Source organism: Mixophyes fleayi, chromosome 1 (genome assembly GCF_038048845.1).
Source record: "Mixophyes fleayi isolate aMixFle1 chromosome 1, aMixFle1.hap1, whole genome shotgun sequence".
NCBI classification, from domain to species: domain Eukaryota; kingdom Metazoa; phylum Chordata; class Amphibia; order Anura; family Limnodynastidae; genus Mixophyes; species Mixophyes fleayi.
In genome coordinates this window covers 456206560-456233439 of record NC_134402.1, presented here as the reverse complement: position 1 = coordinate 456233439, position 26880 = coordinate 456206560, and the positions used below count along the sequence as shown (strand labels likewise).

The 26880-nt window shown below is 41.9% G+C and overlaps 1 protein-coding gene across 4 annotated transcripts in view; it reads left to right on the top strand.

Annotated features, from left to right (window-relative positions):
- Window positions 1–26880, top strand: part of CNTFR (ciliary neurotrophic factor receptor) — a 398494-nt gene that overhangs the window by 138862 nt on the left and 232752 nt on the right. For all 4 annotated transcript variants that reach the window (XM_075187083.1, XM_075187091.1, XM_075187097.1 and 1 more), the window contains one exon: window positions 15898–16005. The gene's annotated coding sequence lies outside the window, so the exon portion shown is untranslated. The remainder of the gene's footprint in view (window positions 1–15897; window positions 16006–26880) is intronic.

Below are 26880 nucleotides of genomic sequence, written 5' to 3'. Positions count from 1 at the left end.
ACGGGCATTGCTTTTACTAATGGTCAGCGTATTTTGCATTATTCGTACTAATGGGCACAGTACTGGGCATTGCTGCTACTAATTGGCATCGCTCTATTGGGCATTGTGTTGGGTATTACTGCTATTAAGGGGAATGTGCTGATGATCACTGCTCCTAATCGGCACCACTCACTGGTCATTATGCTCCTGCTGGACATCACTGGCATATGGGCTGTATCACTGGCATATGGGCTGTATCACTGGCATATGGGCTGTATCACTGGCATATGGGCTGTATCACTAGTATATGGGCTGTATCACTAGTATATGGGCTGTATCACTAGTATATGGGCTGTATCACTGGTATATGGGCTGTATCACTGGTATATGGGCTGTATCACTGGCATATGGGCTGTATCACTGGCATATGGGCTGTATCACTGGTATATGGGCTGTACCACTGGCATATGGGCTGTATCACTGGTATATGGGCTGTATCACTAGTATATGGGCTGTATCACTGGTATATGGGCTGTATCACTAGTATATGGGCTGTATCACTGGTATATGGGCTGTATCACTGGTATATGGGCTGCATCACTGGCATATGGGGTGTATCACTAGTATATGGGCTGTATCACTAGTATATGGGCTGTATCACTAGTATATGGGCTGTATCACTGGCATATGGGCTGTATCACTAGTATATGGGCTGTATCACTGGCATATGGGCTGTATCACTGGCATATGGGCTGTATCACTAGTATATGGGCTGTATCACTAGTATATGGGCTGTATCACTGGCATATGGGCTGTATCACTAGTATATGGGCTGTATCACTAGTATATGGGCTGTATCACTAGTATATGGGCTGTATCACTGGCATATGGGCTGTATCACTAGTATATGGGCTGTATCACTGGCATATGGGCTGTATCACTGGCATATGGGCTGTATCGCTAGTATATGGGCTGTATCACTATTATATGGGCTGTATCACTGGCATATGGGCTGTACCACTGGTATATGGGCTGTATCACTAGTATATGGGCTGTACCACTGGCATATGGGCTGTACCACTGGTATATGGGCTGTATCACTGGCATATGGGCTGTATCACTGGCATATGGGCTGTATCACTGGTATATGGGCTGTATCACTAGTATATGGGCTGTATCACTGGCATATGGGCTGTATCACTGGCATATGGGCTGTATCACTGGCATATGGGCTGTACCACTGGCATATGGGCTGTACCACTAGTATATGGGCTGTACCACTGGCATATGGGCTGTACCACTGGCATATTTGACTTTGCTAGGTGGGCATTACCAATATCATATGGGTTTTCTTAGTGGATATAAGATGGGCATTATCTGTGGAATGTTGGATATATTACAGGACATTACTGCTGGTGCACTAGATGTTGCTGGGCATTATCACTGGCGTTTTAGATGGCACTGGTCATTAGAACGTACATATTATAACGTGATCACTGGTATACAAGTAGCTGGTGATTACAGCTAGCTTATTGATCTTGCTTGGTATTGTAAATGGTATATTACATTTTACGTCCAGCACATAAGGTTATATTTTTGGGAACTGTTTTGTTCTTGACCTTAGAGTTTCATTCGGAGCGCTCCCTGGGCACTGTCCACAGGCCGGAGGATAGTTGGCAGTTTTGCTTTCTGTTCTAGTTATGCAGATTTGTAGCTTTATCCATAAGATAATTTGTATCTTATTCTGTTGTATAGATGTGACTCCACCCACTAATTTGCATAACCACGCTCCCTCATTTCATCCCACCCATTCATCCTTGTCCCTGTATTGTCCCTCGCGTTGCTGTAGAGTGGAGTCTTCTTATCCGATGGCTCCTGTTTCCGTGCAGCACAGGATGCAGTTAGTACATAGCATGGCAGGGTCCACATATTACATAGATGTGTCCTCCAGTGTCTCAGAAATTGTTTCTTCAAAAGTCTAGTTCCCTGCGCAGGAATAAATAATATTACTGCAGAAAAATAATGTGCAACTAACCAACTAACCACTTCTTATATATGGGGTCTGTTTTACCCTTTATATATTATATGGCAATAATTCTGACCAGTCCTAATCATCATGAGAGAGATGCGTGTGTGTGTTGTGTATGTCACTGGGGTCATGAACTTGATTCCTGACCATGGCCTTATCTGTGAGGAGTTTGTATGTTCTCCTGTGTTTGGTGGGTTTCCTCTGGGTGCTCCGGTTTCCTCCCACACTCCAAAAACATACTGGTAGGTTAATTGGCTGCTAACAAATAACCCTAGTCTGTGTGTGTTTGTGTCTGTGTGTGTGTGTGTGTGTGTGTGTGTGTTAGGGAATTTAGACTGTAAGCTCCAATGGGGCAGGGACTGATGTGAGTTCTCTGTACAGCGCTGCGGAATCAGTGGCACCATATAAATAACTGATGATGATATAGATATATATATATATATATATATATATATATAAACGTCCCAGGAACGTACTCGTACTGACTGACAGATAGCAGCGGGCGCCGGATCCTGGGAACTCATCACTCTGATCCAGCTGCAGACGTCCTATTTATCAAGCCTCCATTCGTGTTAAGCTGACGGGTCTCATGTATCAGAGAAAACAAAACACGGTGAGAGCAGGTGGATTGTTTGCTTGTGATAAATCCTTTTTCTATTATTTTTACACAGTGTTCTATCTGCTGATAAATCATTGCAATTATTTATGTGGCTTCTGCTGAGAAAAGGACAGAACTGAGATACAGGCGGGATAAGACGCCGCACGCTGACAAATAACACATAGAGTTACACGTTACACTGCACGTATGATCAGATGTTTACACGTGTAGTGATCTATAGGAGAAGAGGTGACAAAGTAACTGTAATATTTAACACATACACTGAGGGGCAACTGGTAGGTTGAATGAGCCTGAACTCCAAAAGCATCCTTGATCCCATTGTATGCTCCAAATTCATCATGACGACTCTAATGGAGAGACCCAGCAGTAGTTACTGATAAGGAGAGTAAGTTGGTAAAATCATGATCATCAGCTATTTATATAGCGCCACTTATACTGCAGCGCTGTACAGAGAACTCACTCACATCAGTCCCTGCCCCATTAGAGCTTACAGTCTAAATTCTCTAACATACACACACACACACATATCGCATTAGACTAAGGTCAATTTAATAGCAGACAAATAAAATGGATTTTTTAAAGTATAAATCCCCTTTAAAAGCAGTTTTGTAGGCTGCCAGTGGTGATAGAATGGCCAAGACTCCTATGTTGAGCACTAAATCTATTAATAATAGTTTTATAATATAAACACAATGATACTGATTTTCTGTGCATTCAAACCCAGGGGCTTTACAGCCAATCCACCTTCTGGCTCACCAAAAGCCTGTCCCCAACTGTGCTGACATCGAAAATATCCGTGTTGTTCCCTTACCTGGCGCTGGTAACAATCCCTTGGCTGTCAACGCTGGCGAACGAGCTCTGAAATCTCCTTTTGGATCCGGGACAGAGGCGATATGGCCAGTAAAACCTTCCCAGTTAGGTGAGATGTTTCTGCATATGCAATCACTGTACAAATATCCCTCCTGCACTCTGTAACAATGAGCTCATTTCATTCGATTTCCTCCCCCTCGTACGCTTCTGCAATCTTCATTGGTCTCGCAGAAAACTTGGACTTCTTGCGAATTTTGCCACCTTTTATTGGACCGACATGAAACTCGCACCAGGATGATGTTTCGTGAAATTTCCAGACCTTCCAGTAGACTTCTTCAGAGACATATTTCACTGCTCCAGCTACGATCTTGATTCCTCTTCCAGCCCTTGGCTTAGGTCTAGGATACCCAATCCCGCCCGCCCAGGAAGACTGGCCAAGTTTTAGGGATCAGTGGCTTCATGCCGGCCAAGTCTGACGGCTCTCGTAATTGATCATGAATGATATAAAGATCTACTGGCGCGGACTGCTGGTACGGTGCCTCTTTTCGGGTTGCTGGTTGTAATTTTCTTAAGTCTCCTTGTCTAGCCTGAACGTCACTTGTCTATGAATATCTCAGTGTGGATGATACACGGTTATCATGTGCTTAGAGGGTCCAGCAATGGTTCTCACATGATTCATCTGCCTGTCCACATCCATGACTAGTAATTGTATTACAGACAGGTTTATGATGTCTGTACATCCTCTCTCTATAGAAAACTACACAAAACTTCATATACATGGCTCTAGGACTGTAGAAATTTTAGAGTCAGCGATTCCTGAATTGTTTTTATAACACCATTATATCTCGGATTTTCTAAAAAAAAAAAAAGAAAAAATCTTATTTTATCCAATTTTTCATTTGCCGGGGCCATAAAACCGACCAAACACTCCTGTTTCAGGAAGGCAAATCCCCTCATAAATGTTGACGAGGTGGAGTTATAAGAAAATTATAGAGCAGAACCCTGAAAAAAAAGGTCCCTCATTACACGGTCTGATAATGTTAATGATACAACTGAAAATGTGCAGTACAGATCAGCAGGATTTTGATGGCCATTTAATCCAGCAGTTCTGCAGTATCCAGACGAGGCCCCATAACGCCGTCTGCGGAGGAGGAATTTCCACACTGATGGATTATTATATTGGTGAGACTCCCATTAACCCTGCCAGAGGCCTCCTGACACCATCAGAATGAAGCTGTGACCCGTTGTGGATGGCTGAGCGTTGCCTTACAAGGGGCCACATCATTTCATGCTGGGTGACCTTACGTGAAGGATCTTGAAGGAGTTGGCTCAGTGGTTATAAACGCTGACTGTGAAACACTACAACACAAGATTTACTGATGACCCTTTATCAGATCTCACTGGTCGTTCCCTGTGACCTTGGACAAGTCATTTTGTCTCCGTCCATCTAGAGCTCCAGGATTAATGTCTGACCCTGGCTGTGAAGGAGTCCTGGGAGATGGAGGATACAATAAAGCGGGATTTATGGGCCAAAGAGCTTACAATTCAGTGTTTGTGACTACTTCCCAACAGAAATCAATGAGTTGCCTAAACATTGCCCTTGTATTTGCCGGACTGACTCTTAGGTGCCTATTTAATAATTAACACAGATTTGTCTCGTTAAGTATCATTTGTCATCGCAGCGATGAAAGATTGCATTTCTTAGCAATTTAATATACATATCATGTCTGTACAGCACCTGTGATAGGAGGCTGTCCCAGCAATTAATTTGTCTTAATGAAGACTCCGGGTTCTGACGGATATCTGCGCGACTCATCTGCCCAAACGTCATCTTAAGAGCTTTTCAGAGCTTGATAAAATTGTCCTGACCACATTCTCCTTTGAGTTTTATGGGGACTGTGGTTTAATGCAGTAATCTGCCTATTGTAAGAGATATCTCCGATATCTCCCGCGTTAGACTTTCTAAATTAACTTTTAAAAAAATAATAAAGCCTGATCCATGCGGAAAGAGCAGTTTCCGCATGGTTCAGGGCTTCATAATTAGGCCCTTTAGGGGCATATTAATTGTCAGTGAGATTGTTTTGTCCCTGCAGCGTTAAGAAAAAAAAAAAAAGTCCCACTCGGGTTTTTGCTGGCAATAGCGACTGTTTGGAGTTAGCGCCGCGGGAAACCTCGTGCAATTCAATTGCTAAACAGGTAACGCTGCCCCAGCGCGTTAAACATTGTGTTTGCAAGACTTTAGAGGAGTGAAGGGGAGTTTTAACGTTGTCATGTAGAAGACAAAAAAAAGGTTTTGCATACATTTACATACGTTAGAATGCATTACACATTGATAATATCTACATTACAGTACTTTATTTAACATATTTTTAACTTGAACTATTTTTGTACCACACAATCATCTATACCATGTCAACACACATACCTACATTCATATTTGTACCAAAAACATACATAAATATAATTAATTAGTGATTTTATTTAATTTTTTATTTTTTTATTTCATTATATTTTCACAAGAAAATCAACTTACACAAGTTAGGCATTAGTGATAAACATAAGTTTAACTTTTTTCCACATTATTACATGATTTCAAATACTTTTTAGAGTTTTTTTATTTTTAACACAAGGTGGTGCGAGATAAAACAGCATATTGGCCTGTTTAACGCGCCACGTTAAAAAAACAATTTAATAGCTTTTACCGCGGGTGCCTCTTGCACACCCTATACTTTCAATAGATCTTCTACTGGAGCGCGAGAGGACCGTTTCTTGAAAAAAAACACGTAGCGTTAACAATGGAATTGAATTACGGGTAAAGTTAACCCGCTTGAATATGATGAAAAACAGCGGGAAAATGACTTAACGCGCTCTAAATAAAATACTCACTGACAATTGAATATGTCCCTTAATGCCTGCACAGCAGGGTATAACCCTGTTATAGAGTATTAAGTGTACACTGTACTGCAGTTGGCCCCCCGTTGAGGTGAAGCAGTAACCTGTAACTACCCCTTCTATAATGAAGTCACTTGCCTTGAGACCTCCTGGAGACCCCCAGAATCCGCTCTCTGTATCTAACTCACCAATACTTGATTGTAAGCTCAGCTGCGCAGGGCAGTTGCCTTAAATATTACATATACAAAGGTGTGTAAAGTGTTTGCGCTTTATAAATATCGAATACATTATAGTAATAATACTACAATCATCTGCATGTGATGTTTTCTCTGAGTTACCCACAAGTAACGACATTCTGGGTACAGAGTAATAGGAGGCATAAGAAACCAATTTTGAATTACCTTGGAATGTACCATACGGAAAGGATCATGTACAAATAGCAGAACATCGATATATGTACATTAAGTGCTCCCTCGTTATACTAGCCCCCGTGATAATGCCACCAGTAGTTTTTTCTCTACACAAACATGCATTACAGTATAGGTACATTAGTTTGCAGACAGATTAGTTACCCATAGATGAAGGGAGGGTGGGGGGGGGGTCTGTTTTACAATAAATTAGAAATGTATGTGACGTTTGATAGATCTGACATGTGGGTCCATTTCGCTAGGTGAAGGGCCTATATAGTACGATACAGAATCAGGAACAAATACATGTTATCTCCACCCTGAAATGATCAGCCAAATAGCGTGCTCTACAAAAATAAAATTCAGATTTTTTTTTTAAGTGAATAGAACACATAGTCAACAGCGTAGATGTCTTCTGTCCTCTAAGATGAACCCAAATTCCTGCTCACTGATGTCATGTTGTTGTGCATGGGTTCACGGTCCTGCAGGAATAGACAGAGTGTCCACAAGTACAGTTTTGTGACACTGTCTCTTATGGGCAGCATGGTGGCTCAGTGGTTAGCACTTCTGCCTTACAGCACTGGGGTCACGAGTTCAATTCCCAACCATGGCCTTATCTGTGAGGAGTTTGTATGTTCTCCCCGTGTTTGCATGGGTTTCCTCTGGGTGCTCTGGTTTCCTCCCACACTCCCAAAAAAAACATACTGGTAGGTTAATTGGCTGCTAAAAAATGGACCCTAGTATGTATATTAGGGAACTTAGACTGTAAGCTCCAATGGGGCAGCAACTGATGTGAGTGAGCTCTCTGTACAGCGCTATGGAATTAGTGGCGCTATATAAATAGATGATGATGATGGGCATCTTGTTGTGTTGGCTGCAGGGAGAAGAGACTGGAGGTGACAGAACTAAACCTCGGGGGGGGGGGGGGTGGCATACCCATTTACACGGTGCCGATTGTACCCTGTAACGTCTGTATTATTATTTGCACACAGATATCTTCCAGACTCGCACATGAAAAGTTAAAGTACCGGAAAAATGAATAGCTAAAGAAAAACTTTTATACATAAACATATAGTGGTGGATAAAATATAGAAGTTGTGTTATTTCTACCACTGACCCCCCACTACCCCAAGAAATACAGGGTACGGGGCCATCTGCACATTGATTTGAAGGAGACCAGCTTTGGAAAAAATAATGAAAGTAGTAAATAAGGTTGTTCACAATTTAGTTAGATGGCGTTAACGTTTGGTGAATCCTCACTGCAGCGAAAATAACTATTTGCTGCACACAGAGGGCCTGATTCTTTAAGGGGCATATACTGAGCGCAACGTGGTTCCTTTCATAACGCAGGGAATTCGTGGCTGCACGCGCCTGAATCCAAAAAGGAGCCAATCTGAAGATACGGGCGCTGATGAATTCTGGTCTAGGTCCGCTCTGCACTACTATACAAGACACTGCAGGATACGTACAGAACCTATGTGGAATATACATTGTCAAAAGAACATACAGGAAACAAAATATTGAATTGATGTCACCTGGTAATAATATCATTAATGACCAAATCATTCAACATGAAAAAAAAAGTTGGTTTATTTATTTTTATTATTTTCCCCCATGAAGCACATTTATTAGGATGTTATTAATGTTTATTGAACATAAAATTTTTAATTTTTACAGTTGCTCCTGATTACAAACACATCTTTTAGCTGCATACACAGCCGTCACCACTAGTAATCATCACTTACATATGATGATGGGCACGACCTTACTGTACAGTGACTACGGCCAAACGACCCTTCCCAGTTCCCTCCCTGAAATCGTAGGCTGTAGTGAGTATCGTTTGCGCTCAAAGATGAATTGACTGTGGCGTATGGTCCATTTTGGGAATGTGCATTACGGGGGCTCAGTGGTTAGAACTTCTGTCTTACAGCACTGGGGTCATGCGTTCAATTCCCGACCATGGCCTTTTCTGTGAGGAGTTTGTATGTTCTCCCCGTGTTTGCATAGGTTTCCTCCGGGTGCTCCAGTTTCCTTCCACACTCCAAAAACATACTGGTAGGTTAATTGGCTGCTATCAAAATTGACCCTAGTGTCTCTGTCTGTCCGTGTGTACGTTAGGGAATTTAGACTGTAAGCTCCAATGGGGCAGGTACTGATATGAGTGAGTTCTCTGTACAGCGCTGCGGAATTAGTGGCGCTATATAAATAAATGGTGATGACGATGAATGCACAGAGTGATCTCACGGTTGGTACGCACAAAACCGTTTACATTCCTTGATGATCATAGCTGTAGAGATAAAAAACCCTGTTATATATAGAAGAGAGCGGAAAGGCCCAATTGCCGGTAATACCCTCAGTTTTCACTGTCATATTGTCTGTTCTCCCTCTGATAAATATATTTTGCCTTTCAATTATGATATCCGAATTGTTGATATACAGTTTATAAGGCGTGGGTCACAGATTATAGTACATTATAGGGAACTGTGGTCACTCTGCTGTGAGTAGCAGTGATGTGGATTTTGCTATACATGCAGCATGGGGTTGATGGGCCGGGCTGTCCTGCGAGTGTTACCTGTGTTTGGTTGGCACCGGTTGGACGGTGAGTGTATAATTGAGGCCAGATGTCTAAACCATCACCATTTCCAGGGAACAGTTGTATTTCTACAGCTCCTTGTTTAAAGCTCTGAATCTTCAGCTAATTAGAGGATCTGGGGAATCGATAATGTCCAAATTCTGATGCTGTAGAGAAAGCGTTCATACGTAAAGAATATGATTACCGAAGCCGACGGCTGGCACGGAGAACACCCACCGATATGTGCCCTACGTGAGACCCAGCCAAGTGCTCATCATATGGTGCCATCATTATCTGAGTCCTCTCAGATTGATAAATAATAACTGCAGCTGTTATCACCTCATCCTGCCGGTGACTGATAACTGAGGTGGATGAAGTGTATTTTACTTTCTGCATCTCTTTATATCTTGCATCTTTGGTTATATCGGTTAGAGACCTATATTTGTCTGTTTTTTATTTTCATGCTAATTTTCAAGTTAGCAACCAGTGATATCAATTGGTAGAAATGTAAAATATGTGTCTTATCAAACGGTTATGTAATAAGAGACGTTTAGATTTTCTCTCTGTATTTCTTCATAGAGAAGATCACATGAGGATAGCGCAGCGTTCATTACACTGCCGGATAAATATTTGGATATGGGGCTCATTGTCTCTTGGTTTGAGTTGCCTTCAGAGAGGTTTGGGAAGACCTGTCCTGTGCATGAACCAGAAATTAGCTGTCATCACTATAGTACAGAGCTTTTCAACATCCAGGGGTATATTTACTAAACTGCGGGTTTGAAAAAGTGGAGATGTTGCCTATAGCAACCAATCAGATCCTAGGGCCTGATTCATTAAGGATCTTAAATGAAGAGGATTCTTATTTCAGTCTCCTGGACAAAACCATGTTACAATGCAAGGGGTGCAAATTAGTATTCTGTTTTGCACATAAGTTAAATACTGACTGTTTTTTCATGTAGCACACAAATACTTGATAACTTATTTGTACACAGAAATGTAAAGTTGACATTTGTGTGCTACATGAAAAAACAGTCAGTATTTCACTTATGTGCAAAACAGAACACTCATTTGCACCCCTTGCAATGTAACATGGTTTTGTCCAGGAGACTGAAATAAGAATCCTCTTCATTTAAGATCCTTAATGAATCAGACCCCTAGTTATCATTCATCTAGTACATTCTACAAAAGTAAAAGCTAGAAGCTGATTGGCTGCTATGGGCAACATTTCCATTTTTTTCAAACCCGCCATTTAGTAAATATACCCCCTAGTGTATTAAGTAATCCCCAGTAAAAACAATATGCACTTTAGTAAATAACCATATAATAACCATATACTTATCCAGTGAAATCTGTCAATAATATGTGAAAATATAGTGATTTTAAAATGATTTCCGTGACTGCGAACTCTTTCCTATTCAGTTATGGAGGAAGCAAACTGGGTAGTTGGCTGATCTCTAGTAAGAGTAGTTATACCTGCGGTTAGGCACAAGATTATAATAGCAGATGCTGATTGAAGCACATGATTAAGCTGTTTATTATTACTAGGAGCAAATGTGCCCACTACAAAAATCATGTCTCCGTCTACACAAATGAAATCTGCTCCTCATTCAGTTGCAGCAGCTAGATGCTAAATAATGCAGCTCGTAATTAGTTGGTGAAGGGGGGGTTTACTATCTTCCTATTAGTATCTTGTTTGGGCAGTATCACCTCTTATTTAAATCTCAATAGTCATAATTCCGTTGCTTCCTATTCCCATCATATTTAAGAGTAATGGGTGCGTCACACACAGTAAATAGTAACGTGCGTTTCGCTGTATGTAGCTTTCTGCTTGCCTGAGGTAGTTTGAAGGTATCTTTTTCCACAGCTGACAGAGTGTGGCAGCACGGTGGCTCAGTGGTTAGCACTTCTGCCTCACAGCACGGGGGTCATGAGTTCAATTTGCCTTATCTGTGTGGAGTTTGTATGTTCTTCCCATGTTTGCATGGGTTTCCTCCGGGTGCTCCAGTTTCCTCCCACACTCCAAAAATCATAGTGCTAGGTTAAATGGCTGCTAACAAATTGACCTTAGTCTGTCTGTCTATGTGTGTGTGTATGTTAGGGAATTTAGACTGTAAGCTCCAATGGGGCAGGGTCTGATGTGAGTGAGTTCTCTGTACAGCGCTGCGGAATTAGTGGCGCTATATAAATAAATGGTGATAATGATGACAGAGTGTGTCTGCGGTGAGAGTAATCCAGCAGAGCACCTGAAGAAAAGTCTTCTATAAAGACCAGGTGGGAGCCTCACCTGTCCATCAAGCATTGTGTGACCGACGCTGAACAAGTTGGCTGGAAACTAGGGAGTCGGCCTCTGTTAATTTGGAATTATGGCCACAAGAAAGTGTGTGGGACTTTATACAATGAGTTACTCTGACAATAAAAGCTTAGTACAAAGTAAGAAGGAGTCGGGTGTTGCGTCATCAGAGGGTGCCCAGGCCACTAATATACATTATATATATATATATATATATATATATATATATATATATATATATATTTATTTATTATACACACGTAGGAAGTTGTGGTCAGCAACCAACATCATGGACACATTGTAAAGAAGTGGCTTTTATTTTCATGAACATAAACAACTCTGTAAGTAGTGTATATAGTAATATAAACATTCTTCCCGATAGGAAATTCATAGAAGTTTGACTTAACCCTTTAGCTGCTGTTCTCTGAGTTCCTCTGCAGGGGTAATTACCATTCACTCTATCTCCTATAACCGGGAACACACGGACGCCTCTTCCTGTACTCTGCGGCTCCATGCGTTGGGCCCCCTCTGGCACACAAATGGTTCTTCTATGAATCCTTCAGCAGTCATTCAGTTTTATGAGCTGACGGGCTGATTGATGCTGAAATGTAGGGTTTCTTAAGCACACAGTCAGTTTCCTTCTCAGCTGCTGAAGGTCCCTTAGTGCTGAGATTTTGTGATAAACCGCGCAAGAGCCAGAAATCTCACGGGCGATTAATAAGAATGATGACTGGTGCCATTAACGGGGAGGGAGACTATGGAGGACGTCCACCTGTGGAGTGATGTATCGGCTGCGCAGAGAGAGCGCTGTCCTTCTGTGATAACAAGACCAGCTCCATCCTCTCTTATCGCCTCTCCTGACAGCGGCCTTTGTCTCCGGTGTCAGGAGATATTCCAGGCGCTCTCAGCGTTTTATGAATATTTCCTTCACTTGCTGGAACGACGGTCATGGCCCAAACTGTCAGATTCCTACCAGGTCCTTTCATGTCTGTGGACCCCTATCTGATCTCGCTCCTCACTTATCACTTCTTTCATCGCCTTCTCTTTCTTTTTACATTCCAGGAAGAAAAATGTATTATTTTTTTGTTTGTTTTGGCTCAGAAAATGTTTTTTTTACTGTCCTGTGAATGTTTCTGCATGATTCTTACTGAATAATATTGTTCTGGACTTAAGGGGTATAAAATATATCCAGTTGCTTGGGTATTTCTGGTGTCCGAGCAATGTTCTGCAGATCTACAAAGAGATCAGTAATGTAATAATCTGCAGAATATATCACTATGTATCTGTCAGGGGGTAGATGGAACAGAGCAATGTTCTGCAGATCTCTAGAGAGGTCAGTAATGTAATAATCTGCAGAATATATCACTATGTATCTGTCAGGGGGTAGATGGGACAGAGAAATGTTCTGCAGATCTCTAGGGAGGTCAGTAATGTTATAATCTGCAGAATATATCACTATGTATCTGTCAGGGGGTAGATGGAACAGAGCAATGTTCTGCAGATCTCTAGAGAGGTCAGTAATGTAATAATCTGCAGAATATATCACTATGTATCTGTCAGGGGGTAGATGGGACAGAGAAATGTTCTGCAGATCTCTAGGGAGGTCAGTAATGTAATAATCTGCAGAATATATCACTATGTATCTGTCAGGGGGTAGATGGGACAGAGAAATGTTCTGCAGATCTCTAGGGAGGTCAGTAATGTAATAATCTGCAGAATATATCACTATGTCAGATTTACCTTGATATAAGCCTCCATGTAATCTCTGACCGCCCCGAGAGATCATACAGCCACAGGGGGGCACAAATATCAGGAATAAACAGGTAATTTGTAACCTATAGAACAGTATGCGCAGCTGAAGATCAGGACACAGAGCGAGGACCAGGCAGCGATTGTCTAACTAGCGGTAATCACAGATAATGTGAGCGGAGCTTGATACATTTACCCAGACTGCAGTCCCCTTTGAGTATTATAGGGACTGCGGTATTAGGTGGTAATTTGCCTAATGAAGGAGAGATGTTCTGCATTAGGATTTTGTTAAATAGTTAATTTACTTAAAAGTACATAAACCAAGCAGACAAAGCAGTGTCTAAAGGGTTTAAGGCTTTATAAATAAGACCCTTAGTTGTTGACACCCTTAAAATGTGGAGTAGACTTTAGTGCATTTCCTGCCGTCACATCACAACCATTTCTGATTTATTTCAGTGGGAAACATTCTCTGTAATTGGTGATAATTGAGGAGCCAGGTGAGCTGAATGTTACCGCAGAGGCCGAAGCTCTGAGAAAATAATCTCCTAATTAACAGTTTTATTAATTCACATTTTCCAACTATGTAAATTCACCAACGTTTCTGAGCTGCGATGAATGGAAATCTTCCTTCTATATCTTTATTCAAAGAGTTGAGATGAAATCTGTGTATTTTGCTCACAGGACACACAAGCGTTGGCCGAGGTTCAGAGAAATATCTTCCAGACTGATGACATATATATGTAAAGTGAGTTCTGCTGGTGCAGTCAGCTTAGTTACAGCCCACATAAACTTCTAAATAGAAACTGTATTAGCCCCTGGAGGACAGAATTCTCTGGATGCTGGAAGTTGTACTGAATGCAATTATTAATAGCAGGTTCTAAGCGCTGTGTGTGTAACGTGTCAGAGCAAAGTGTTGGGTTTTATTCTGTTTATAAAACGTCCTGCAGACCTGCTGGAAATTCAGCAACGACAAAATCTCTCCCAGATTCTCACTGCACCCCTGTCTGCATTTTACAATCTAGAGATGGTGGGAGCCATTGATTCTTATGGGGAGAGCATCGTATTTCGCAAATGGTAACATCTAGGTCGTACATGCACATGCGGCGATGGCTTGTAAAGGCAAGTTATCGCCGCTTTAAATGTTCACTGCAAAGTCACCAAGTCTCCGTCGACCTGCAGAAATCAGAGGATCATATATTTACCCCCAAGGGTTAAACTGAAGATTTTGCAAATCGCTGATATTGCAGCAGAAATTTAAAACAGCAATGCCTTTAAAGGCAAACTTGCGATTTGCAAAATCCACAGTATAATACATTTACCCCCTGGTCAGAACCCGGAGTCTTCCTTGGAATAAAGTCATCTCCAGAATAGCCTATCGGATGCGCTGTCCCGACATCACTTTATAAATAAATAGTGCCGAAAAGTCACCTGTCTTCGTTGCACTGACAGGGGCAAAAACCTGTTAATTTCAAAATAGGCCCCTATGTATTATAAAATGTTTATGTAATTTATAGCATGGTAATAACGTAGATCTTGGAATCCGGTCAGGAGACTTATTCACGTCACGTTGGGGGCGTGGCAGGATACTCTGGAGTGGTGCAGTTCCCTCAGGGGTGTGGCTAGCTCTTCCAAAACATTAGGCCACGCCCAAGTCCTCTCCTGTACACACTATAGTGAGCGGGATACACCTCCGAACAGTCGGGATGGTGGGACAGTGCTATTAGCCCCTCAGACTGACCCGGTCAAGTAGTACGTTAACCCTTAACGCTCACGGTGGCAGCGCAGTATCGCGCAGCTCCCTCTGCAAGGGTTTAATAGTAAATCATGGTGATAGGAAGTTTTCTATCTCTGTTACAAGCGGTGATAAAAAAAACATCCTTATCACTGTAAAATCGAAAAGTGCAAATTGTGGGTTTTTATATTACAGATTGTACCCAACTTTCTACAAGGGACAACCCAAAAACTACCACTCATCCAAGCCTCCTGTAGCACCGTGTACTATGTACATAGCGAGCGCTCCCTTAAATCTGCATTGTATGTCGTTGATTGTTAGATCTTCTGAACGCTGCAGGAAACATGGAAATTGCTTCTCTCCTTTACATCTTCATAACTAGCGTTGTTCTTCTAATGTACCTTTCAGACTAGTTTCAGTTAGAAAATCATGAAGTTGCTCGCCGTCTGCAACCATATTTCAGTAAATGTTTCTCCCCAGCATCTGTGTCAGTCGCTGACTTGGACCATTGAACAAACTGTCCTGTTAGCATCAGTTGTTTCTCCTCCTGGTAGATAGATCACAGGGCTGTCCAGAAACGCAATGTCAGCTAAGCCTGTGATTGTAAATGTGATATAAAGCAATATAACCCCCCCCCCCCTCCCCATCTATCACTCTCTTACAATGAGAGTTTTCATGGTTTGTTCCTCTGTAACATCCCGCTGAGTCGGGGAAGTGCGCTCCAGGTCTGTGTTGTCAGCCGAGTGTCAGTTGTGAGAATTGGCCGCTGCGATTACACTCCAGGTGCTAAGGTCTCTTTTCTCTCTCTCTTTCTGCAGATATTTGCAGCTGCGTTGCTGTGTGACTCTGCTCCCCGTTGGGTACTTACCCAGAAAGCTGCGTACAGTTCATGAACTGACCGAGGGGTGCCGCCGATTCCACGCAAGGTACGTACACTCTGATCCTGGTTGTGGATTGTTTCCTTTTGGTCACATACCAGTAACGAGGAGAGAAGTCGCTGCACAATTGTATGTAAATCAAGTTTTGCGGCAGAACCGTCCGCTCTGCAGAGGTGCGCCGTTCCAGAGATACAATTTTTCTGTTATATTATATAATATTTTGTGCAATGAAATATGTGCATTTTGCATACTTTATAGTGTATACATTTGCGAAAATGGCATCAAATCATCCTGCCCAGCTCGGGTATAATAAAGGAGTAGTCTGGATGGAGCACACATGGGGGGAAGATATCCGGAGATTTATGGGCAAATTCCATCTGTAAAATGTGCTAAATTCCTCAGCGGAACGCGGAGAATATTCCGCGGACCAGTATTGGAAATGTTGCTCATCTATAGTTACCGCATGTTATAGCGGGGTCGTTCCCTGTACAGTCTACACCTAGATACCCCACATTCCCCGCTGACTCCCTGTATGGACCATATATCTGTATGACACTGAGCACTGCCTTAAAGCAGTGTGACAGCAATCCAGAATCTCCATAACTAACTGTACTAACGAGAGGTATTTATAGAACCGCTGAGGATCTGGGATTTAGGAGCCCGGGGTCCTGGGTTCATAGCCCGCAGTATCAGTGCTCAGCATACATGTGATAGCAGCTTTGTAGGGCTTCTCTTCCATTAGGTTTAGCTAAAGTATAGTGTTATGTTTTATTTCATTGTTACTGACTGCTATATACACTGTACCTGGGATCTTCCTGCCTCTTATGCAGCCTCAATAGATCCAGATTCGTATCCCCCCTTCATATCGTCCCTCTCCTCATATAGGGCCTAATTCATTAAGGATCTTAAATGAAGAGGAATCTTATTTTAGTCTCCTGGACAAAACCATGTTACAATGCAAGGGGTGCGACTTAGTTTTCTGTTTTGCACATAATATATTAATAATAATATTAAATACTGTTTTTTCATGTATCACACAAATATCAACTTTGAATTTCAGTGTACAAATAAGCTATCAAGTATGTGTGTGCTACATGAAAAACAGTCAGTAGTTAACTTATGTGCAAAACAGAATACTAATTTGCACCCCTTGCATTGTAACATGGTTTGTCCAGGAGACTGAAATAAGAAGTTTCTCAAGTTAAGATCCTTAATGAATCAGGCTCTAAATGATCTTAAAAAATGCTTAATAATATTATAATTTAAATGTTTAAAACAAATTATTTTTTTTTTCAACCTTAATTTGTTTTTGTTACTAAGCGGAGCTGAGGCCTAATAAAAGGGTTTTCAGTTCCATTACGTACATGTAAGCAGCGCGCTCGCTCAGGCACATCTACAGCAGTCGCCCCAGTGGGACGGTGAGATAACCCTCACCCCTCCAGGTCAGCATCGGTCAGCATCGGTCAGCATCGGTCAGCATCGGTCAGCTGCTTGGCAATAATTTTGTTTTGTAAATACTGGCAATTAGTTTTGTTTGTTTTTTGCAATTTAAAATAAATAAATAAATCAAACTTATAACTGCGACAGACCCGTCAGTAATAACCAGGTCCCGTAGACAGCGTAGAAGGGAATGCATTGGGAGCTGTATGAGGAGTGGGCCGATGACTGACAGCAGAAGGTGGGGGGGTATCTATCTGCGGGAGACCCCCAGCAGTGAGGTGTATTGTATCACACGCTGTCTAAGCTGTGATATGAGCGGACACTTTATGTCTCTCCATGGTCATCTGTCTGGAGTAATGGTCAGTCCTGCTTCCATTGTTTAGGACGTTGCCTGGATATACCGCAGCAGTTATGTTTTTGGTTGGGCGAACTCTTAAATCCAATACATCAATTTCTTTCTTTATATTGCAGCTATGACCATTTATTCTGTAGAATAATACAGGCTGGGAATACTTTGAAATAGGTTTACACGATTTATATTTAGACTTAAACCACCCTGACTTCTATGAACAGATGTTTCATACATATCCTCGCTTGTTTAATATCCTGCTGTGTTGGAGAATCTTTACCATTATCCTGTGCACGGTATTAGCAGATTAATGAGCAGAAGTGTGAGGTTCTGAGGTTTGTGTCCCATCCACCTGGTACCTCTCAGGCTGCAGTGTGATCTGCTCTCTGCAGCTTGTGTCCAATGCTCGGCCGTCCTCATTACTATCATAGATCCCTCAGTGTAGATGGGACATCACCCACCGTGCGGTGATTTGTATATCATACCCCATAGTCCACTGGCACAGATTGGCCATTGTATAATATGGGGCAGTCACCTTGGTGGGAGATGGGACGTTACCCTCTGTAAATCAGCACGTGGATAGTTTGTGTAATGTAATATGGTGTTGGCCGTTCTACCCTATGGCGAGCGATCTTCTGGTCTCCCTTCTGTTAATTAACGGAAAATGGCTCTGTAGTGGTCACTGTGTTGTGTAAGAGATTTGGTTACTGTGTTGTGTAAGAGATTTGGTCACTGTGTTGTGTAAGAGATTTGGTCACTGTGTTGTGTAAGAGATTTGGTCACTGTGTTGTGTAAGAGATTTGGTCACTGTGTTGTGTAAGAGATTTGGTCACTGTGTTGTGTAAGAGATTTGGTTACTGTGTTGTGTAAGAGATTTGGTCACTGTGTTGTGTAAGAGATTTGGTTACTGTGTTGTGTAAGAGATTTGGTTACTGTGTTGTATAAGAGATTTGGTCACTGCTTTGTGTACGAGATTTGGTCACTGCTTTGTGTACGAGATTTGGTTACTGCATTGTATAAGAGATTTGGTTACTGGGTATAAGAGATTTGATCATTGTGTTCTATATGAGATTTGGTTATTGTGTGGTCAGTTTCTCTCTTGGTGTATAGTTTGGGAGTTCCACTAACCTTTTACTGGAAAAAATATTTTGTGACCAAATCTTCCACTTATACTACTTATAATCTTTCACCTATATATCATCATCATCATCATCATTTATTTATATAGCGCCACTAATTCCACAGTGCTGTACAGAGACCTCACTTACATCAGTCCCTGCCCCATTGGAGCTTACAGTCTAAATTCCCTAATATACACACACACACAGACATAGACATATACATACACACACTCACACAGACATAGACATATACATACAGACAGACACAGACATAGACATATACATACACACACTCACACACATAGACATATACATACACACACTCACACACATATACATATACATACACACACACACACACACACACATAGACATATACATACACACACACACACATAGACATATACATACACACACACACACACACACACACATATACATACACACACTCACACACATAGACATATACATACACACACTCACACACATAGACATATACATACACACACACACACACAGACATAGACATATACATACACACACACAGACACATAGACATATACATACACACTCACACACATAGACATATACATACAGACAGACACAGACATAGACATAGACATATACATACAGACAGAGAGGTAGAGACTAGGGTCAATTTTTGATAGATGTTTTTTCTTCTTTACATTAGAAATATGTCTTTGTTTCTTCACAATGTCACCTTTCTGCCTCTGATCTGTGTTATACATTCACCATTGTCCTTGGCACATTACTATCTCTGACGGCCTGATTCACCGTGTGCCAGTCTCATGTTCCATCCACAAACTGGCATTGCCACGTGCCGACTGATTGAGATGTAATTGTGCGTTGTTTGTTTAGCGGACACTCGGCTGCAGAGCTGTGATGTATGGAAAGCCCGGTAGTAGCTGGGGAGGGCTGGGGAACTTTACTGCATTCTCTCAGCCTCACACCAGCTCAATAAAAATACTTTCTATGCGCTGCCCTAATTCTCACTTCCAATATAAAAGCGTTTTATGAGGCAGCCTTCTCATTGCTTTTACACTGCATAGAGAGCCGGCTGGTCCCCTACATGACAAGGGAGCCGCTCCTCCGCTAACCACAGGACTGTGAAGCCCTGGGCTCTATGGGGGGTCTACACCATGGGTCAGACACCACTTTACCAAATGAAAATGAGACTGTTAACCTCTTCACTGCCAAACAGGCTCCTGGCCCGTTTGCAGCCAAAGGGTCCGTGTTATACACTAATTGTGCACTTAGGAGAAGAGCAGCCAATCAGCAATTAGCTGTTATCTCTCTACTGCAAGTTTACCCATGTGAGCAGGCGTCTGATTGGTTTAGGTGGTCTAGCATAATTTTGCACCCTAAATGCAATGTTGATAGATAAACGTCTGTCACTATATATAGAAAGATATTTGGCAATTATGGATTAGCTGTTTCTACTGTCTATTTTTAAAAAGGATGATGGGAATATTTATCAGAGGGTAATTGCTGGTAAAATGGCTTGATTTTGCCTGGAGTAATTTATTAATGGGGTTACCACCGACTCAGTTGCAATAAAATAATGTTAAATCGCAGCAATAAGTCTTCAATAACAATGGGCCTGATTTATTAAGGAACCTAGGCAAAAAATTGAGTAAGTTTTCTGGACAAAACCATGTTACAATGCAAGGGGAGCAAATTAGTTTATTATTTCGCACACAAGTTGAATACTGACTGTCTTTCTTGTAGCACAAAAATATCAACTTTATGTTTTGTTTTTGTTTTTTATTGTTAATGTTAGTTACTTGGTATCATTGAGCATTTTGTTTTTTCCAAAAAATCTGGCTGTGAATAATAGAAGGTAAATGATACAGACGGATACTCTGTCTTCTTCAGGGTCTTTAATTACAGGTTTGGGAATAATTTGAGGTGTACATTTGCACATGGATTCCTCATTCAAATGATGTGTTAATGGGATGTAGAAGGTTACTTCTCCAGGCTTCAGTGTGCTATGCAATCTCCAACGAATCTGCTGCCGCTGTCAGGACTTACACTTCAACCCCCCCCCCCTCCTCCCCCCAACCCCTCCATTTAAAGGGCTAATGATTGTCTCTCCCTTAGGAGCCCCACACTTTACAATTGCCGCTTGAACAGGACACGGGAGCTGCTACTTTCTGGACCGCGTGCATCTGATTGGACAGACGGCAGTGCCATCTGATCTACTGGCAGTGCACACGCCCCGTTGAGAGCTGGGCATTGTTCTGGTTGTTGAAGTTACAGAAAATGTTTTATAGAGTAAATCTCACAGTGTTACACTGCAGCACCAACACACAGCTCATCAAATGTCAGTTTCTAGTTTCCTGTCTTGTTGTTAAACTTTATTGGCAAGTTAACAAAAAAAGCATATAAAAACACATTATTGTAACACCAGTTTATAATCCCATGTGTTTACCATAGTCCCTAATGTCAAGGAGGACTCAAGGCAGAGTAGGGCACCCTCCCAGATCCAGCTTCACTTGTTCCTGAAGTTTGATGACTTAAATCATTGCCACTCGTGTTACCTTGGCCCCACAATCCCTGATGCGTGATAACGCTAATTGTGTGGTCACATTCCCCACACTTGACCCTTGCACCTCACCTGGGGTCACCTGGAGGGAAGGGCCAAAAAGTAACCAAGTGTGCTCGTACCCGGTGCAAACCCACCGCCTAGGCTGACATTTGTAGTCGACGTCCTTTTCTTAGCTCCACGCAAGCTGTTATTCTCTGAAATACAAAGGGAAATCTGTGTTGTGTGGGAGATAAGCGCCAGCAGGAGCTCAGGATGCAGAATATGGTAAATGTTTGCATTTCATTAGCACGTTCAGACACACGTATGTTTCTCGTATTCGCCACTGAAAGAATGTGACCCAGAGCACTGTGACTAAGCGTTACCTCTCCCCGGCGCTCTGATCTTCATACCGACCCTCTGACTTATCTCTTAGTCATTCTTACGTGTCCCAGGCCAGGAGAGGCCCCATCAGAAGGGATAAGGAGCCCCATATGCCTGGTGTTTCCATCAGTAATTCGCTGTATGGCTGGAGGGGAACTGCTGTACGCTGGTCGGCCGTATTGGAGGAAGGAGGCTGATTACATCCTGCACATTGGCGCTATCCCAGTAGTCATGTGTCCGGCATCGCTGTAACTTCATATGGATGCGGAGGTATTGTTACACATGTGTCTGCCGCGGAGGAGTTAATTTAACTAAATGAACAGTCATGTATGAAAGATGATCTTAAGCAGCGCAGTGGTTAGCATCGCTGCCTCTCTGCAATCATGTTCCATTCTGATCAGGGCCCTATCCGTGTGGAGGTTTTATGTTATACATGTACATGGGATCCCTGCGGGTGCTCCGGTTCCCTCCCATACACCAAGATCATACTGATAGGTTAAATGTCTGAAAATAGATAATGATCATCATCAGCAGTTATTTATATAGCGCCACTGATTCCGCAGCGCTGTACAGAGAACTCACTCACATCAGTTCCTGCCCCATTGGGGCTTACAGTCTAAATTCCCTAACACACAGACAGACACACAGAGTAGGGTCAATTTTGTTAGCAGCCAATTAACCTACAGTGTTTTTGGAGTGTGGGAGGAAACCGGAGCACCCAGAGGAAACCCACGCAAACACGGGGAGAACATACAAACTCCACACATATAAGGCCATGGTCAGGAATTGAACTCATAACCCCAGTGCTGTGAGGCAGAAGCGCTAACCACTGAGCCACTGTACTGCTCTAGATGGATAAAGAGAGATACAGAGAGAAGAGCGATAGAGAGATAGATTGTTAGATATGAGATAAATAGACAGCTATGAGCTAGATAGATAGATATGAGATATATAAATAGATAGCTATGAGATAGATACATACATATGAGATATATAGATTTGAGATAGATAGATATTAGAGAGATAGATATGAGAGATAGAGAGTTAGATAGATATATATGAGAGAGAGATAAATAGATATGAGAGAGAGATATATAGATAGATAGATAGATATGAGAGAGAGATAGATAGATATGAGAGAGAGAGAGATAGATAGATAGATAGATAGATAGATAGATAGATAGATAGATAGATAGATAGATATGAGAGATATATAGATAGATAGATCGATAGAGTGATAGATATGAGATAGATAGATATGAGATAGATAGATATGAGATAGATAGATCGATAGATATGAGATAGATAGATAGATAGATATGAGATAGATAGATAGATAGATAGATAGATAGATAGATAGATAGATAGATAGATAGATAGATAGATAGATTAATAGATGGATATGAGATAAACAGTCCGAGACAGACAGACCCTTGGTACTTTAACACTTTTAAGATCTACAGAAATACTAATATTAATTCCAGGGGTAACTTGTAAATAAAACACCCACCAAACATCTTCAGTTATTGGCTTTAGTGGTGTACTGTCAATCACAATGTTATTATTAGTATTCTCATTATGATTGTTTATGTATAAATAGATGGATACAATGTATCATACTGCTCAGATTCCTGCTGATCGCTCTCTTGTTGGAATCACTAAAATTCACGGTAAACATCAAACTCTCTATGTGCACAATTACATTTATATTGAAGCCCAGCGGTCGAAAATCTTCCTTCGCCCAGTTTATGTAGATAAACTCCTCAGCTCCGCAGTGATCCTGACAGCGGTAGAGTAGTCACCAAGCCAGTGTAATACCCCCGTGCACACGGGACCCGGCCTCTGGGCTCGCACTCAGCTGGGGCTTACCGTTCTTAATTCAGGAAAATAAAAAATGAATGAATGAACTTTATTAAATAAAAATAAAAAGCTTTATTTTATGGATAAAGTATTTTTTCTGATGATACCTGATTTGATAGGATGTGTTAAATAGGCTTCCCTGTCCTTTACATGGCAACACGTCACCAGACACACTCTGCGACGGCTGTCACTGGCAGGGACGGCATCATAAATAGTGAGAAGCCCTAAATCCTGATAAAACACTGGTTTATTTAAATATTTTTACATAGTGAAATAATCTCATTACGGTATTTGTTTGCTCTGTGTGCCTGTGCGCAGCAATGATAGGACATATGTAACTAGCTGCTGGTGGACTGCAACTCCCAGCAGGCACTAGTTGTAGTTCATCAGCTGCACTATAGTCACAACTTGTATCTGTGATCTGTGCTGTGTATTTATCTATAATAACACTATGCCCTTATCACATCACTGTTGGCAGAGCCATAGTCTGTTTCATGTCGTAGTATGATATTTGTACAGCGCTACACACTATGTTGGTGCTTTATAAATAAAGGATAATGAAGATAAATATCTCCATTGACCAAAATAATTGTCTGTAATACTCCGTCAGACCCATGTCTGGTTCATGTGGAAGATTCCGCAGGTAACTTGCATCGATGCGACAATCACCGGTACAATCAGATGATATTACAGCCTGGTGTGATTGAGGTCCCTGGAATCCTTCTTCTGGAATTGAAAGTAATTATTCCATTTTCCAAAGGTCACAAACCTGTCCTGATCTACGCCCCACAGACTGCGCCGGTCTCTCTGTCTTATTACCTGATTGTGCCGCCTACCTGTAAATAATCAGACAGCGGACATCCACCGGGTTATAGAAGAGTCATCAATTCAGCCGACCGTCACGTGACTCCGATACAGTATTCACCATTTCACCCTTCCGTTATTAATTCCCTTACTACTTTGCCAACTCCGTCTCTCCTTCCTTTTTTTGGCTGACACAGGCAGAGAATTACTGTAAGTCATCTGAGCGGCTGCAGGCACTTTCATAGCATTTTTCCACCGCCTTTAATTTAGCAGAAGGGCATTAGCTAAACAATGTGCCCTGCTTTAATGGATTGTGTGGCTAATCCACTCTGAAAGGACGACTTTCCCCCGGGAACAGAATTTTAATGGCCAGTGTGAAAGCCGGGGGTGGAGAGCGAGGAGGAGGAGGAGGGGGGTGTAACCCCTGGTCCGCTGGTGCCAACGTCCGCAGGGGTTCAATGATGGCACCAACAGGGACACTTCTGTGACACAAAGTTTATTTTCTTAATCAATTCCTGCTTTTGGGGCCTGTAAAACAGTTATGATATCATATTCCTAGTAATCCGCTTAGTTTGATATTCTGGAAAAATAAGAATGAGTTAAAGATTTTCAGCAGCAAAATTGGGACTGCCCTGAAAAAAAAATACAGGACACATGGGAGTCATAAGCATTGATTATGTGAAAATTCGAGAGTCCTAGATTGTGTATCATGTGACACTTGTATGTCATGTGACTCTCGCTGTCTTCTCTAATACAGACAGGGGCCACCAAGGTACAGCATAGAAGTAGGTAAATACTTCACAAATGTCAGTGTCTCCTAAATTATTATCAGGGGCATTTTGTCCCGCAGATGAGTCTGTCTGTGAAGTGTGCAGAACACGGACATGGATCATCATCACCATACAATCCTAATCTTGGTACCAGGTACTAAGAACTGTATCCAGCAACCAGATCAATGGAAATCATACTGGACAGTCAATATTAAAGACCAGTGACCACAAATTGCCGAATCTTCCATGTAAGTTCATCTGTCACCTACACATAACGAAACTTCGCTTTCTTTAAAACCTTAAATCATGTTTTGATGAGATGTCCTAAAGCTACAGTGGCTGGTTCATTGTCTTTTCTTTAAACTACCAGAATACCTGCTGAATCTGCTCCCTCGCTTGGCTCCAGGTATTACTGTAATGTGATAGATGATTGCAGTGGACTGATTTCAATAAGTGAAAATATAAGAATGTTTGGATATTTCCTATCACTGACATCCTCGGGGAATAATATATTAGTCTTTGACCATTGAGCTGATATCAACAACAGATTAGGTTTGGTGTTCTCCTGAGTGTGAACGGATCATCCTAATTAAGAGGCAAACTTTAAACTGTGGGGAGAAATTACTGTTCCAGCGTCTGCTTTTTCATTTCACTTGGTCACAGAACATTACCCTGAATGGGAAGAGAATTAATTTAAACCTGGTAATTCTGTCCTGACCCGAGTCAATAAGGGGGAAGTGAGTGTTCTCTCGCTCTTGCTCGCTCTCGCAATCTTAATTCTTGCTCTCTCTCGCACGCGCTCTCTCTCTCTCTTGCGCGCTCCCTCTCTCACTCTCCCTCTCTTTCTCTCTCTCTTGCGCTCTCTCGCTCCTTCGCTTTCTCCCAGAGACACTGTGTTGGAGTGAGTCATACGTCTTGGTGTCTCGCTAACAGGGGTGGGTCTAAGAGTCCCCATTTTCCCAGCACCATGCTTCACTCATGAGGTGGTATATTTTGGATCATGAGCAGTTCCTTTCCGTCTCCATACTCTTCTCTTCCCATCACTCTGGTACAAGTTGATCTTTGTCTCATCTGTCCATAGGATGTTGTTCCAGAACTGTAATGGCTTTTTTAGATGTTGTTTGCCAAACTCTAATCTGGTCTTCCTGTTTTTGTGGCTCACCAATGGTTTACATCTTGTGGTGAACCCTCTATATTCACTCTTGTGAAGTCTTCTCTTGATTGTTGACTTTGACACATATACACCTACCTTCTGGAGAGTGTTCTTGATTTGGCCAACTGTTGTGAAGGGGTTTTTCTTCACCAGAGAAATAATTCTTCTGTCATCCACCACAGTTGTTTTCCGTAGTCTTCCGGGTCTTTTGGTGTTGCTGAGCTCTCCGGTGCGTTCTTTCTTTCTAAGAATGTTCCAAACAGTTGATTTGGCCACACCTAATGTTTTTTCTCTGATGGGTTTGTTTTGATTTTTCAGCCTAATGATGGCTTGCTTCACTGATAGTGACAGCTCTTTGGATCTCATATTGAGAGTCGACAGCAACAGATTCCAAATGCAAATGTCACACCTAGAATCAACTCCAGACCTTTTACCTGCTCAATTGATGATGATGAAATAATGAGGGAATAGCCCACACATGTCCATGAAATACTTTT